This window comes from Protopterus annectens, chromosome 7.part0 (assembly GCF_019279795.1).
Source record: "Protopterus annectens isolate FY-2018-M chromosome 7.part0, PAN1.0, whole genome shotgun sequence".
Taxonomy (NCBI): Eukaryota; Metazoa; Chordata; order Ceratodontiformes; family Protopteridae; genus Protopterus; species Protopterus annectens.
In genome coordinates, this window is record NC_056739.1 from 803604035 (window position 1) to 803619120 (window position 15086).

General features: G+C 41.5%; 1 protein-coding gene across 2 annotated transcripts in view; it reads right to left on the minus strand.

The window, feature by feature from the left end:
- AGFG2 (ArfGAP with FG repeats 2) overlaps nt 1-15086 on the minus strand; it is an 851713-nt gene that overhangs the window by 603870 nt on the left and 232757 nt on the right. The gene's annotated exons all lie outside the window — the stretch shown is intronic.

Here is a 15086-nt window from a genome sequence, read left to right on the forward strand (position 1 = left end):
AAATATTCTTATAAAATTAAACATACGTATAAAATACCACGTACTATATGTATATGTACTCTACAAGTACAAAAATAATGACCGCTTAAGATTTTTTTATAATCTTTGAGCCGATAAAAACACTTTGTGCTCATTTAATCCTTTTTTTGTACATCAGAGGCTAACCTGTGTCAGTAGTCTGCTTCTTTGCATTTTTTGTTCTTGACAATGTTCAAATTGGTGAATTCAGAGGTAATTATACTATTAAAATGTAAACTTTCTAAAATGAATACATTCTTTTGCAAGTTTAGCCAAGGTACTACTTTGGTCACATTTCTTAAATGCAGTAATATGTTCATATACTCTTTTGGAAATCACAGGTTTCACAAAGTGCTATATTAATTATACTGCATGAATGACTGTCAAAATACCTTCTTGCCCAAATTACTTTGTGAGCACTCTTAGTATAGATGGAAGATGCATCTGTGACATACCTGCAGAACTTACATTTATACACCCGCACGTGCCTAAAATACTGCAATCTGCGTATTGAATTACTTGACCTTACCTACAGTGACCTTATGTTTTAACAACTTTTAAAAGTAAATACCAGCTTATTTCCCAATGTTTCACTCAAATCCACATCTCCCAAAATAATTTTCCAATTTCTGTTCAGAACATCTTTTACTCCTTCCATGTCCGTAGAAATTGGTAAGGGGAATGCCATTTTAAAACTATTTCCATAATTACTCAGCTGTGTTTTTTTCTATTAAAATTGAAATGACACTTCATTATACTTCAAGAAAGGTTTACATTTATCTCCGTTTCCTCTTTATCAAAATAATTCTACTAATATATCTGCATCAATTAAGAATGCTTCATCCTCACTAGTCACCCTACTAAGTCTGATGAACTGACCTCTGCTTCCCTAATTACACCTCTTGTGCACAAACCCAAGGAAGCACAGAAGTTACCTGGTGTCAACAACTCTGTACATAATTTATATCAATTGTATCAGTATAACACAGTATAACACCAATTGTATCAGTATAAAACAGTATAACACCATTTACTTTTAGACTGCAGGCATTCCAAATTCAAAATGCATTACATAAAGCAATAGCTAAGCAAATACAGCTTGCACGTGCTTATTATATTGTGCATGATCTTTAAATCCTTACTGAAAAAAAAATTCATAATTCTCCAGAAATACTACTTAATTCAGAAGCCTAAGCTTGAAAATATGTTAGACTCCCTGGTATTCCTGAACATTTAGGCAATGTACAACCATTTTTATCTTCTGTCCAAGCGTTAAGCTGCTTGGTGACTTAATACAAAATTCTTTAGCAGTAATCAGTCTGAATATCCTAAACAGAAATGGTCCACCTAAACAAGGCCATCACTTGGCAGCGACAGTAAATTTGTTTTATTAAAAGAAATTCAATTTTTGAAGTATTAAAATATATAAAAACTTATGTTTATCCAACTAGTGGATAACATTTTTGAGGACCTTCCAAAGATTATTAAAAAAAGAAAAGCATTTCCCAAGATCTGAAGACAAATATGGCAAAAAGGTTTGTCAGCAAGATTCATCTTCCCAGCTATAGTAAAATTAAATTATGAAGGCCTATGATTAACTTCAACTCTTGAAGATGCATTTCAGTGCTTTAAACATCTTGCCTTGACACTGATTTAAGATGGGAAGTGACCATCTGCATACACCTGAATAGACTTTTACAAATGTTGCCTCTTCTGGGGGAATGAAGCCACCTTTTGAAAGATGTGTTTTTTTTCAATCTACTGTAATCATGAGAATAACCTCTTTACATATTCATGGATTAAGCCACCAAATTAAGCATTTTTTCTTTCATATATCAAACATTATATAATTTGCTTGCAAGAAATTAATTTAAGCGCCTTTTAAGACCCATGTAATATCAAAAGTTATGTTCAAAAAGGTTGTGATTAATTCCCATGTTAAAGCAAGAAAATAAGAATTTCATCTTCAGTATGAAGTTTTAGATTTTTACATGATTCAAAATGACAGAATTTTGTTAACATGAAGTACAGATCTTTTGTTCTTACTTTTGGTTCCATTTATGCCCTCTATGTTCAATGAAAGAATTTTTCTCTTAGAATTAAAAAGAATTATGCATACTTTCAATGCACAATCACTAATCTTAGCACATGAATATGGAAACTCATCTCCAACTCAGAAAAGTTTACTTATTCATTTACTTAGAAAGTTGCAAGAACAAGATTTGCGTTGACATGCATTTTCTGAAGGATATAAAAGTCTGAAATTCAAATGGATGTTATTCCTTAGTGATTTGGATCCTCAGTGATGACAGAACACCATAAATGTTGTGTACTACAGACCAAAAATATGAGGCAAAAATCTGAACATTTTACAAAAATCTGGGCAGTTCTGATCTGGGCAGTTCTGAAGTATGGACGTGAAATACTGAATATTGTAACAGAGATAAAATAACTAGAAGTGAGATATGTAGAAAAGCGTAGGAACATATTACATAAAAAAATTAAATTGTGGGAACAATACGTGCAGAAAAAATGTTTTGCAGGAGTGAGATTTAAGGGAAGGTGGGAACTGAACAATTTATGTAATGATGGATTGACGATAATTATAAAAATGTGATGTATAAAATTTATAAATAGGAACATCTTAATACGGTTTTTCTTTTACATAAATATATATCTGGTTATATTTTCAGTGATAATTCAATAAGGATGTTAAAAAAAATAAGCAGACTTCTTTTTAACAAACGTTTCCCTTTACAAACTTCAGAAAAATGTCCTTTTTCAAGACCCATTCCACAAAAGCGATTAAAGGAGGATAGTTTAATCTCATAAGTACACATAGTTCATGAATTAAACTGTATGACTATCTGTGTGCCTTGCAACTCTTCCTCACTCCATTATTGTTGCACTACATTCTCATATGTCACTCCTTCATACTCATTACCATCACAGTGCACCATTTATTTCTGCTTTTACACTCCTCATTTACTCAGTTAACTTTAAAGATAAACTATTAATTTCAATTGCTCTGTATATACACACAGTTTTGATAACGTCACGTCTACTTCTCTTAACAGACTGACCATTGTTTCATTATTAAATCACAAACTATTCTATCCCTTACTAACCTGAAGGGTAAAATATGTTTTATTTGTTGGTAGGGGGTCTGTGAAAGAAATCACACTGTTAACACTACCGAGTACTCTAAACTGCTAATGGTCAAAGGTAATTTAAAAACCAGGGCCTATTTTTCTGTGCATGAACACAGTAACAAAAAGTACAGTTGAGTACACTTACCATAAATGTAGATGTTAGAGTGTATTCACTGTTGCAGTCATTACATTTGGGTAATCTGCTGGCAGGTTGCCCTCAGTCAGCCTGATTAACAAAGTCTTGGGTCCTGCGTCGGTTGCTGTCCCTTCTTCTTGAGCCACCCAGGACTAAGGTGCTAGGGACGCTGTCCCATCCAGCAAGAATGAAGGCGAGATTGACAACTTAACATTGAGAAGTTATGTACTTACCATAACGTTCCATGTTGGTTGTCTTCTTCTCGCCTTCTTTCTTCCGTCCCACCCTCCATCCCCCTAGCCTGGCAAGACCAAGAGTATCTTCTGAGATGTGTTATCATGAGAGTTATCTCCTTAGCTACCTCTCTTCCTTTTCTTGGTAACTCTTATAAGAGTTTTATGTACTTAGATATATAGAGGTAGATATATATATATATATATATATATATATATATATATATTCTCTGTCATGTCCATAGTGTTAGCTATCAAACGAGATCTGGGTACATCACACCTAGCATTACGGGACATAGGATAGCCTCGAGCCGGTAAAAATAGCTCTCGAGCTTTAGTAATAGGCAGTCGGAGCCGAGGTTCGGCTCCGAACCCATCCATCAAGAATGAAGGCGAGATTGACAACTTAACATTATATATAAATAATTTAAAACACAAAAATATATTTCCAAACAAAAGCAAATACACCAAAAAGGCTTTTAAGTGTAGTAAAAGAAAGGAGAGGCATAGTAAGAGAAAAAATAGGGGGCTGGAGGGTAACCAAGACTGCAACAGTGAATGCACTAGAACATCTACATTTATAGTAAGTGCACACAACTGTATTATGTTCTTCGTGTTTCACTGTTGCAGTCATTACATTTGGGTAGATTCCCAAAGCTAAGGTTGGGAGGATGGATTTATACAGCATTAGGACTGGCTATAAGGCCCTGCAAGACAGCAGTGGCAAAGCCAGCATTGGATTTAGAGAAAATTGGTAAATGATAGTGCTTGGTGAAAGTATGAACTGAACTCCAGGTAGCAGCATCTACAAAATCCCTGGTAGGAGCACCCCTGAGAAAGGCTGCAGAAGTAGATGCAGCCCTGGTGGAATGGGATCTGATTCCCTGGGGGATAGGTTTTCCATGGTGCTTATAGCAGAAATGAATACAATGGCTTATCCATTTGGAAATGGTTTGCTTTGAAATAGCCTTTCCCTCTGCCCCTGCGGCAAATGCTACCAGCAGTTGTTCAGATCTTCTTCGAGATTTAGTCCTATCCAAGTAAAATCTAAGTTGTCTGTGTACATCCAATGAATGCAGAATTTGCTCTCCCTTGTTCTGTGGATTGGGAAAGAAAGTTGGCAAATTAATGGACTGATTAAGAGCCACACTGGATACCACCTTGGGCATGAAGTATGAATTGGTCCCGAGTGACACCCTGTCCATATGAAAGATGATGAAGGGCTCCACTGCCATAAGGGATTGTAATTCAGTAATCCTTCTAGCCGAAGTGATTGCTTAAAGGAAGGCTGTTTTCCAGGAAAGAAATTTTAAGTCTGCAGTAGCAGCTGGTTCAAAAGGAGGTAGAGTGAGTTTCTCCAATACAAAGTTAAGGTCCCAGGTAGGAGTCCGAGCTCTCCTGGGAGGTCTCAAGTTTTTGGCCCCTCTGAGATACTGCTTTAGCAGAGGATGAGAGAAGGGGGGGGGAGTTCTGTGTTGTAATGAGCTGAAATGGCTGAGGCGTGGATTTTTATGGAAGAAAAAAACAGGCCCTTGTGAAGCATCTCAGTTAAGTATTGTAAAATCTGAGGTAAATTGGGCACTGCTGTGCTCATTCCTTGAGATTGATTCCAGGCACAGAATCTTTTCCATTTGTCAGCATACGATTTTCTAGTACTAGGTCTTTTCACCTCCAAAATGACATCCATCACAGGTTTGCTGAGGGATGCTAAGGGGGAATTTAAGTGATTAGCCAAGCTGCAAGATTCAATGTTTGGAGCGGAGGGTGTAGAATTTGGTTGTTCTGCCGTGACAGTAAGGAAGGTGTCTGAGGCACGTGCCAAGGAGGAATTTGTGACAGACTGCGTAGGAGTGGGTACCAGTGTTGGCGAGGCCAGTCTGGAGCAATCAAAATCATTTTTGGTTTGTCCTGTTTGACTTTTAAAACTTTGGAGAGCAGAGGCAGAGGGGGGAAGGCATAGACTGATAGATTTTCCCAGCTGAAGGACAGAGCACTCACTTTAAAATTTTTGCGAGGAGTTCTTGTGCAAAATTTGTTCAACTGGTAGATCAGGGATGAGGCAAAAAAATTCATGTCTGGGCTCCCCCAATTGCATGTTAACATGTTGAAAATCCGTGACTCCAGTTTCCACTCATGTGGGTCCATGAGATTTCTGCTTAGTTCGTCTGCCAAAATATTCAGGTTTCCTGGCAGGAATTCAGCTTGTAGTTGTACTTGATAGCTCAAGGCTGTGTTCCACAATGCCATGGCTAGTCTGCAGGGGGGGTAGAAATGTGTTCCCCCTTGCTTGTTTATGTACCACATAACTGTGGTGTTGTCCGTCTTTACCAGTAGTTGTCCTGGATGAAGGTAGTCCTTGAAGGCTGTCACTGCATTCTGTACAGCTAGCATTTCTTTTTGATTGATACCAAGGTGCATTTGATTTGGGCTCCATTTGCTCTGAATGCACTTCCCTGCCAGATGAGCCCCCCATGCATAGTCTGATGCATCTGTAGTTGGAGTTTGGGTGGCAGGGGCAGGCCTCTGCCCATCATAGGAACTCTAGTTGCAGGCAAGGTATGATAGGAATCATTGTTTCCAGGCTGTGACAATGTTGACTCCATAAACTTTTCAAGTACCACATATGCAGTCTTGCATATGGAATTAGAAGAATGCAGGAGGCCATGAACCCCCAAGGCTTGCAGCATTTGTCTTGCAGATAGCAGGGTTTTTGCGGCCACCTGTTTGAAGTAAGTCACCAATTGAATTTGCTTTTCTGGCATAAGGGCAGTTGTATTCAAGCTTGCACCCAGGAATGCAATTTTTTGTGAGGGTACTAGTTGTGATTTCTTTTCGTTTATGGTGTACCCTAGACAAGTTAGAAAGTACAGTTGTGTACCTACCATAAATGTAGATGTTAGAGTGTATTCACTGTTGCAGTCATTACTCTTGGGTTATCCTGCTGGCAGGCTACCCGCAGTCGGCCTGAATTCCAAAGTCTAGGTCCGGCATCGGTTGCTGTCGCTCTTCCCTGATGTCAGTGCGCCAGGGGTATAAAAGATGCAGCCGACACCATTTTCTTCAGTTTTTCTTGCCCCAGATGTCAGGTGCCCCCAAAATGGTAGGCTAAAAAATTATGCCAATAATTATGCATGCAGTAAAATAAACATTTCCTTCATCTACAAGCAAATACACCACATAGGTTGTATACGATAGAGAAGTATAGGTAAGTCCCAGCAAAAAAAAGGGGGATGGTGGGTGGGTAACCTGGACTGCAACAGTGAATACACTCGAACATCTACATTTATGGTAGGTACACAACTGTACCATGTTCATCGTGTTTCACTGTTGCAGTCATTACTCTTTGGTTGAATCCCAAAGCTGAGGTTGGGTGGATGGGCCTAAATAGGATTCGGAGAGGCTATAAGGCCCTGCAGAACTGCAGTGGTGAAGCCTGCTCTGGATTTAGAGTAGAGAGGTAAATGGTAGTGCTTTGTAAAAGTGTGCACTGAACTCCAAGTTGCAGCCTCTAAAATGTCTTTGGTTGGTATTCCTCTGAGAAAGGCTGCTGAAGTGGCTGCTGCCCTGGTAGAATGAGGCCTAATGCCCTTGGGCACGGATTTGCCATGTTGTGAGTAGCAGAAACAAATGCAGTGGCCTATCCATTTTGAAATGGTCTGTTTTGAGATAGGCTTTCCTTGAGATCCTGCAGCATATGCCAATAAAAGTTGCTCAGTTTTTCTGAAAGCTTTAGTTCTGTCCAAGTAGAAGCGTAGTTGTCTGTGTATGTCCAAGGAATGCAGAAGTCTCTCATCCTTATTCTGTGGGCTTGGATAAAAGGTGGGCAAATGAATGGTTTGGTTAAGGGCCACACTGGACACTACCTTAGGCATAAATGTTGGGTTCGTCCTTAGAGAAACCCTATCTGGATGGAAAATGATGAAAGGTTCCACAGCCATGAGTGCCTGTAACTCTGAAACTCGTCTTGCAGAGGTTATTGCTAGGAGCAGAGCTGTTTTCCAAGATAAAAACTTTATATTAGCTGTATTGGCTGGCTCAAAAGGCGGCAGTGTGAGTTTTTCCAAGACATAATTGAGGTCCCATGCAGGTATTGGAGCTCTCCTCGGAGGTCTTATGTTTTGGGCCCCTCTGAGGTACTGCCTTAGCAATGGATGGGAAAAAATAGGAGGTTCCGTATTGTAATGAGCTGAAATGGCAGCGGCATGAATTTTAATTGATGAAAAGGATAGGCCTTTGTCCAGCATCTCAGTTAGGTAATGTAAAATCTGAGGAATATTTGGTACAGATGTGTCAATTCCTTGTGCCTGGTTCCAAGCACAGAATCTTTTCCATTTTTCTGCATAAGATTTTCTGGTACTGGGCCTCCTGGCCTCCAAAATAACATCCATCACTGTTTAAAGAGAGAGATGTCCTTTGAATGGTTACATTACCCGCCATGCTGCCAGATTTAGGGTCCTGAGTTGGCTGTGCAGAATCTGATTGTTTTGCTAGGTCAGTAAGTGAGGAATTAGAGGCAATGTCCAGGCTGGGCCTTGAGACAAGCTTTTTAGGATTGGGTACCAGTGCTGGCGTGGCCAGTCTGGGGCAAGCAGAATCATTCTTGGCTTCTCTTGTCTGACCTTTAGGAGTACCTTGGGGAGGAGAGGTAGAGGAGGAAAGGCATATACTGTTAGACTTTTCCAGCTGAATGACAGAGCATCCACTTTCCATGCTTGCTTGTGATAAGTCCTTGTGCAGAATTTATGCAGTTGTCAGTTGTGAGGGGAGGCAAATAGATCTATGTATGGGCACCCCCATTCCTTTGTTATCATGCTGAAGACTTGTGGATTCAGTTTCCACTTGTGGATTCAGTTTCAACTCGTGGGGATCCGTGAGGTTTCTGCTTAGTTCATCTGCAAGAGTATTGTTCTTTCCTGGCAGGAATTGTGCTTGCAGGTGTACTTGATAAGTCAGTGCTGTGTCCCACAAAGTCATGGCTTGTCTGCAGAGGGGGGTAGGAATGTGTGCCTCCCTGCTTGTTTATGTACCACATGACTGTAGTATTGTCCGTCCTTATCAGTAGTTGTTCTGGATGGAGTAGATCCTTGAAAGCTGTCAGGGCATTCTGAACAGCTAGCATCTCTTTTTGATTGCTATGTAGATGCATTTGGCTTGTGGACCATGTGCCCTGAATACATTTTCCTGCCATGTGTGCTCCCCAGGCATAATCTGATGCATTTGTTACTGACTGCCTGGCTGTGGGTAGAGTGAATGGCTGTCCCTTGTTGAGGTGACAGGCATGTGCCCACCATCAAAACTTCTGTTGCAGGCAAGGAATAAGGGTAATTAATGCTTCCAGACTTTGACAATGTTGAGTCCAGACACTTTTTCGGTACCACTGAAGTTTCCTCATATGCAATCTGGCATATGAAATTAGCAGAATGCAGGATGCCATGAAGCCCAAAGCCTGCAGAATTTTTCTTGCAGATAACTGGGTCTTTGTTGCCAACATTTTGAAGTAAGAAGTTAGTTGCCTTTGTTTGTCTGGCGTGAGATAAGCCATCTGGGCAGTTGTATTTAAGCTTGCACCCAGGAATATTATATCTCATGAGAGGGTACTAGTTTTGATTTATTTGCGTTTACTGTGTACCCTAGGCAAATTAATAATCTTTTTACGAACGCCAGATGCTTTAGTAGAGTGTCCTTGTTGTCTGCTTGTATAAGGCAGTCGTCCAAGTAAGGATATATTTGAATTCCTCTTTGTATGCAAAATGCAATTACTGGTGCCAGACATTTTGTGAAGACCCTGGGCGCAGTAGATAAGCCAAAGGGCAGTGCAGAGAATTGGTAGTGCATTGAGCCAGCTATGAATCTGAGGTATCTTCTGCAAGATTGTCTGATTGGGATATGCAAGTATGCCTCTTTTAGGTCCAAAGTTACAAGCCAAGCCTTCTTGCCCAGCATGGGCAGAAGCTGCTGCAGAGTTAGCACTCTGAATTTTGGAACATCCAGAAATGTGTTTAGAATAGACAGGTCCAGTATTGGTCTCCAGGCTTTGTCCTTTCTGGGTATCAAGAAAAGTCTTGAGTAAAATCCTTGTCCCTGCTCTTGCTGTGGTACTTGCTGAATGGCCCCTCATGTTCATAAGGGACGAAACTTGTTTTTGTGCCTCTGCCCATTGATTGCATGGCAGGTCTGGCATATCTTTTGCCCTTGGCAGGGTGTGAAAGTGGAACCTGTAGCCATGGGACACTATATTCAATACCCATTTGTCCTGGGTGATCATGTGCGAATTTTGAGAGAAAAGTGCTAGTTTTCCTCCTAGGGCTGCAAGAAGATAAGTGCTTGGTGCTGGCAGAGGCAAGTCATTGGGACTGTTTCCTGTATGGCTGTGCTTTGTCTTCTCCACTTTTGGAGGTAGAAGCGCCCCACTGTTTGGGCCTGTATGAGCCCTGGGTCTGGGATCTGCCTCTGGGACGTCTGTATCTGCCTCTTTGTGGCCTGTCAGACATTGGAAAGGACCAATTCTTTGTAGGCCAGTTCCTGCTAAATCTTGGTGGCTGAACCTGTAAAAACTCCTTTACTGTTTGCATAGATTTCACTTTGTCCTCCATTTTCTTCAAAACCTCCTCTGCTTTAACACCAAATAAAGTATCATGCTGTAATGGAGCATCTAATAATTTTGCTTTAACATGATCACGCAGATTTTGTTCCTTTAACCAAGAATGCCTCCTAATAACAGAACCCGTAACTGCGGCCCTGCAGGAGGCCTCCAGAGAATCAAAACCACACTGCAATGTATGCTTTCCCACTTGTTCAGTTGCATGCAATAAATCCTACATTTCTTTATTTGCTGCACAATCAAAATTGACCAACATTTTCTGTTTTAACAGTGACATCAAGTATTGTTGATATTCAATCATATGAAATTGACAATTTAAAACCCTCACACCCAAAGTCACACCCAAAGTAGCAGAAGTGTAAACCTTTTTCCCCCATCTAGACAGATGGGGGAAAAAGGTTTACACTTCTGCTACTTTGGGTGTGAGGGCTTTAAATTGTCAATTTCATATGATTAAATATCAGCAATACTTGATGCCACTGTTAAAACAGAAAATGTTGGTCAATTTTGATTGAGATGGAGAGTCATAGTCTGTTCCCTTGAATCCCTGTCAGAAGGGATAGGGTTTTTTGCAGTAGCGGCCTTAACCCCTCTGGGACCCTGAGAAATAGTTTCTGGGTCAGCAGCAGGGTTTCTATAAAGAAATTTATGTGAATCTGGAACCCTGTAGTATCTGTCCTGTTTAACAGGAGCTGGAGGTAAGGAGTCTGGAGAAAGGCCAGACTCTGAAAATACATCATCTACAATGTCTAGCACAGGGGGAATAGCAAGAGGCCTGTGCTGAGGAAGTAAAATAAAATCTCTAAGCCTTTTCTTTGATTCTGAGTAATCCTGGCTCTCTCAGTGGAAGTGCTCCCTCATGGTATGCAGGATTTCCCCAAAAGAATAATCCTCAGGAGGAGAGGCTGAAGGAATGGATTCTTCAGCATCAGAATCCTCATAGAGAGGAAGAGAGTATTCCTGTACAGAAGAGGAGTCAGAGGAAATGGAAACCTGATCTGAAGAGTCATAGTCTGTCTCTTGCCTAGGCCTCTTGTCAGGAGGGGGATGGGAACCCCTGATCAAGGTAATAAGGTCCTCGGCCATTTTGAGCATCTGTTTCTTAGGCATGGAAGTTTGTCCTTGAGAATGCTGTACTTGTTTCTTTGTCTTTAAAGCTGCTTTAGTCTTTGCTTTAGAAGCTGAAGTAGGCTTTACATATAGCTGTGTAGGTCAGAAGCCCATGCCTGCTCAGCAGCTCCAGACCCATCTGAGGAAATGATTTCCGAGTGTCCAATACCTTGAGTATCCAGAGACCTAGCTGGCTCCACGTGGGAGTTGTCAGCGGCCTGTGGCTGTGAGGTAGCGGGCGTCAGGGGCTGCAAAAGCACCTCACTGAGAACCGGCAACTGGCTTAGTGTAAGCCTCGTCGTCGGTTTTGGATCTCGGATGCCTGTCCTTCTCTTTTTCCTTGCGTTTTTTAGAAACTCCGGTCGTCGGCTGTTCCGACGGCATTATATAATTGAATTTTTGGCCAAAGTAATGAAAAGCAAAATCAAACAGACGCTTGAATCTAGACAAAACCGACAGCTAGCAACGTTATGATCAGGGCCTAGGCAAGGAATACAGTAAGAATGGAAATCCTTATGAGGTATTTGCTTCCCACAAGAAATACAATTGTTAACTTTTTCTGACGTCGGTCTGGAGCAAGAAAAAAGTTTCCCCAACGGGGTACTTAGCTTTAATGAAGACTTCGGATCTGAAATTTGCCTGTGAAAATCTCAGGAGTCGGCCGACTGGCACTTGCGAACTGCTTTTGCTTCGGGCACCGCGCGGCAAGAAAGACTGAAGAAAATGGCGTTGACTGCATCTTTTATACCCCTGGTGCACTGGCGTCAGGGAAGAGGCGACAGCAACAGACACCGGACCTAGACTTTGGAATTCAGGCTGACTGCGGGTAGTCTGCCAGCAGGATAACCCAAGTGTAATGAGTGCAACAGTGAAACACTATGAACATCCCTTTTTACAAACACCAGATGTTTTAGAAGAATGGACTTGTTTTCTAACTGAATTAGACAATCGTCCAGGTATGGATATATCTGAATATTTCTTTGCCTGCAAAATGCAATTACTGGAGCCAGGCACTTTGTAAATACCCTGGGCGCAGTAGATAACCCAAAGGGCAGTGCAGAGAACTGACAATGCAAGTAGCCTGCTTTGAAGTGGAGGAATCTTCTGCATGATTCCCTGATTGGGATATGCAGGTAAGCCTCTTTTAAATCTAGAGTTGCCAACCAGGCATCTTTGCCTAGCATAGGAAGTAACTAGTGAAGAGTCAGCATCTTGAATTTTGGAATGTCCAGAAAGGTGTTTAGAGTAGACAGGTCTGAACTGGACGCCACAATTTGTCTTTTCTGGGTACCAGAAAAAGTCTGGAATAGAAACCTTGTCCCTTTTCCTCTTCTGGTACTAGTTGAATGGCCCCCATGTTTAGGAGGGAAAGTACTTGTTTATGAGCCTCTGCCCACTGATTTGGGGGCAGGTCTGGCCACCCGTTTGGAGTTGGCAACATGTGGAAATGAAACCTGTATCCCTGGGACACTATATTTAAAAGCCATTTGTCCTGGGTTTCAAGTTGCCATCTTTTTGCATGAAGAGCCAGTTTTCCCCCCCAAAGGGTCGGCTAATAGGTAAGTGCTTGGTAATATTAAAGGAAAGTCATTGAGACTGTTTACCATAGGGAGGTGTCTTGTTGTTTCCAGATTTGGAAGCGGAGGCACTCCATTGCTTTAGTTCTGAAAGACCCTTGGGACTGAAACCTGGTGCTTTTGGAATGTCTGGGTTTGGCTTGAGTGGCTCTGGAAGGAACTGGAAAGGACCAGTTCTTAGTAGGCCAGTGCCTACTAAATCTTGGAGGTTGTACTTGTAAGAAATCTTTTACAGTTTGCATAGATTTAGCTTTATCTTCCATCTTTTTTAAAACTTTTTCAGCCTTATTGCCAGATGGACCTGCTGCAAAGGAGCATCCAACAATTTTGCTTTAACAATATCAGGCAGAGATTGCTCCTTAAGTCAAGCATGCCTTCTAAGCACAGACCAGTAACAGCAGCCCTGCAAGAGGCCTCCAAAGAATCAAAACCATATTGCAAAGTATGCTTTCCAACTTGTTCAGCTGAATGCAATAAATCCTGCAAGTCCTTATTTTCCACACAGTCAGAAATCAACATAATTTTATGTTTAAGCAGTCCCATGATATGCTGTTGATATTTTAGCATATGAAATTGACAGTTTAAAGCCCTGATTGCCAAAGTTGCAGAAGTATAAACCTTTTTATCCCATCTATCCAGCGCCCTGGAGTCTCTATCAGAAGGGGTAGGATTTTTAGCAGTAGAAGCCTTAATACCCTTGGGTCCCTGAGAAATGGTTTCAGGGTCCGCAACAGGATTTTTGAAAAGGAATTTGTGGGAGTCAGGAACCCTGTAGTATCTGTCTAGCTTACAAGGAGCCGGAGGCAGGGAATCAGTGGCCATACTGGATTCTGAAAACACATCAACAATGTTTAGTACAGGAGGTATAACCAAAGGCCTATGCTGAAGGAAGGAGGAGGAAATTCCTAAGCGTCTTTTTGGATTCAGAAAAATCCTGACTTTCCCAGTGGAAATGTTCTCTTAAGGTATGTAAAGCTTCCCCAAAAGAAAAATCCTCAGGGGGAGAAGCAGAAGGAATGGAATCCTCTGCATGAGAGTCCTCATAATTAGGTATGGACAAATCCTTTCAATAGAAGAGTCAGAAGAAACACAGTCTTGTTCAGAAGATTCATAGTCAAGTTCAGCCCTAGGCCTCTTAGAAGGGGGGGGGGTACCCCTGATTAGAGTAATTAAATCTTCAGCAATTTTGATCATTTGTTTTTTAGGCATAGGGGGGCCTGAACATGTGGTCTGGGCGTCGGTTTCTTAGACATAGATCGAGATTTTGGCCTTAAAATTGAAGTTGGTGTTGGTTTAATATACAAATCTGTAGGTCTGAATACACCCTCAGAAGCCGGTGCTTGCACAGTGGCTCCGGACCCATCCAAGGTAGAGACATCTGTGGGTTCCACAGGTGAAGTATCTCACGGCATACCGGACTCCGAATGGGTCTCAGTAGAGGCCTGCGAATCAGAAGTAGCGGGCATCAGGGGCTGCGAAAGCGCCTGAGTACCGGCGACTGGCTTAGAAGCGTTGTCGGCAGTTTTGGACCTCAACGGCCTGTCTTTTTCTTTGCATTTTTTCGGTATTCCGGTAGTCAGATGGCTACCCAATGTAATTTCTGGATAATTAAACCGAGAACTAAAATATTTAGAAGCAAAAATGTACAGACGACGGATAGTGCGCTGATTAAAGTACAAAACCGACAACAAGGTATTTTGTGAGCAGGGCCTAGGCAAGGAATACAGTACAAATGAAAATCCTTATGAGGTACTTTTACTGACATCGGTAAGGAGCAAGAAAAAGTTTCCCCGATGGGGTACTTGGCTTTTAGTTGACGTCTGTTCTTAAACTCCAAAATGAAAGTTTCAGGAGTCGGCCAACCGGCACTTGTGAACTGCTTTTGCTTCGGGCACTGCGCGGCAAGAAAGACTGATGTAATGACGTCGGCTGCATGTTTCATACCCCTGACGACCTGACATGGAAGAAGGGACAGCAACTGACGCTGGACCCAAGACTTTGTTAATCAGGCCAACTGAGGGCAACCTGCCAGCAGATTACCCAAATGTAATGACTGCAACAGTGAAACACTAAGAACATCTTGCAAGGGTTTCAGTCAAAAAAAGCTCCGCTCATCTTTGGCATCCACAATGTCAGAAAGCATGCCCCTCAACTATCACTGACTTTGAACCATATGTTTGCCCTGTTCCTCAAAATTTTTAATTTCCTGGTAAATCACAGAGGATTAGTCAGTGAATAATGCCAGACACAGTTTCAATG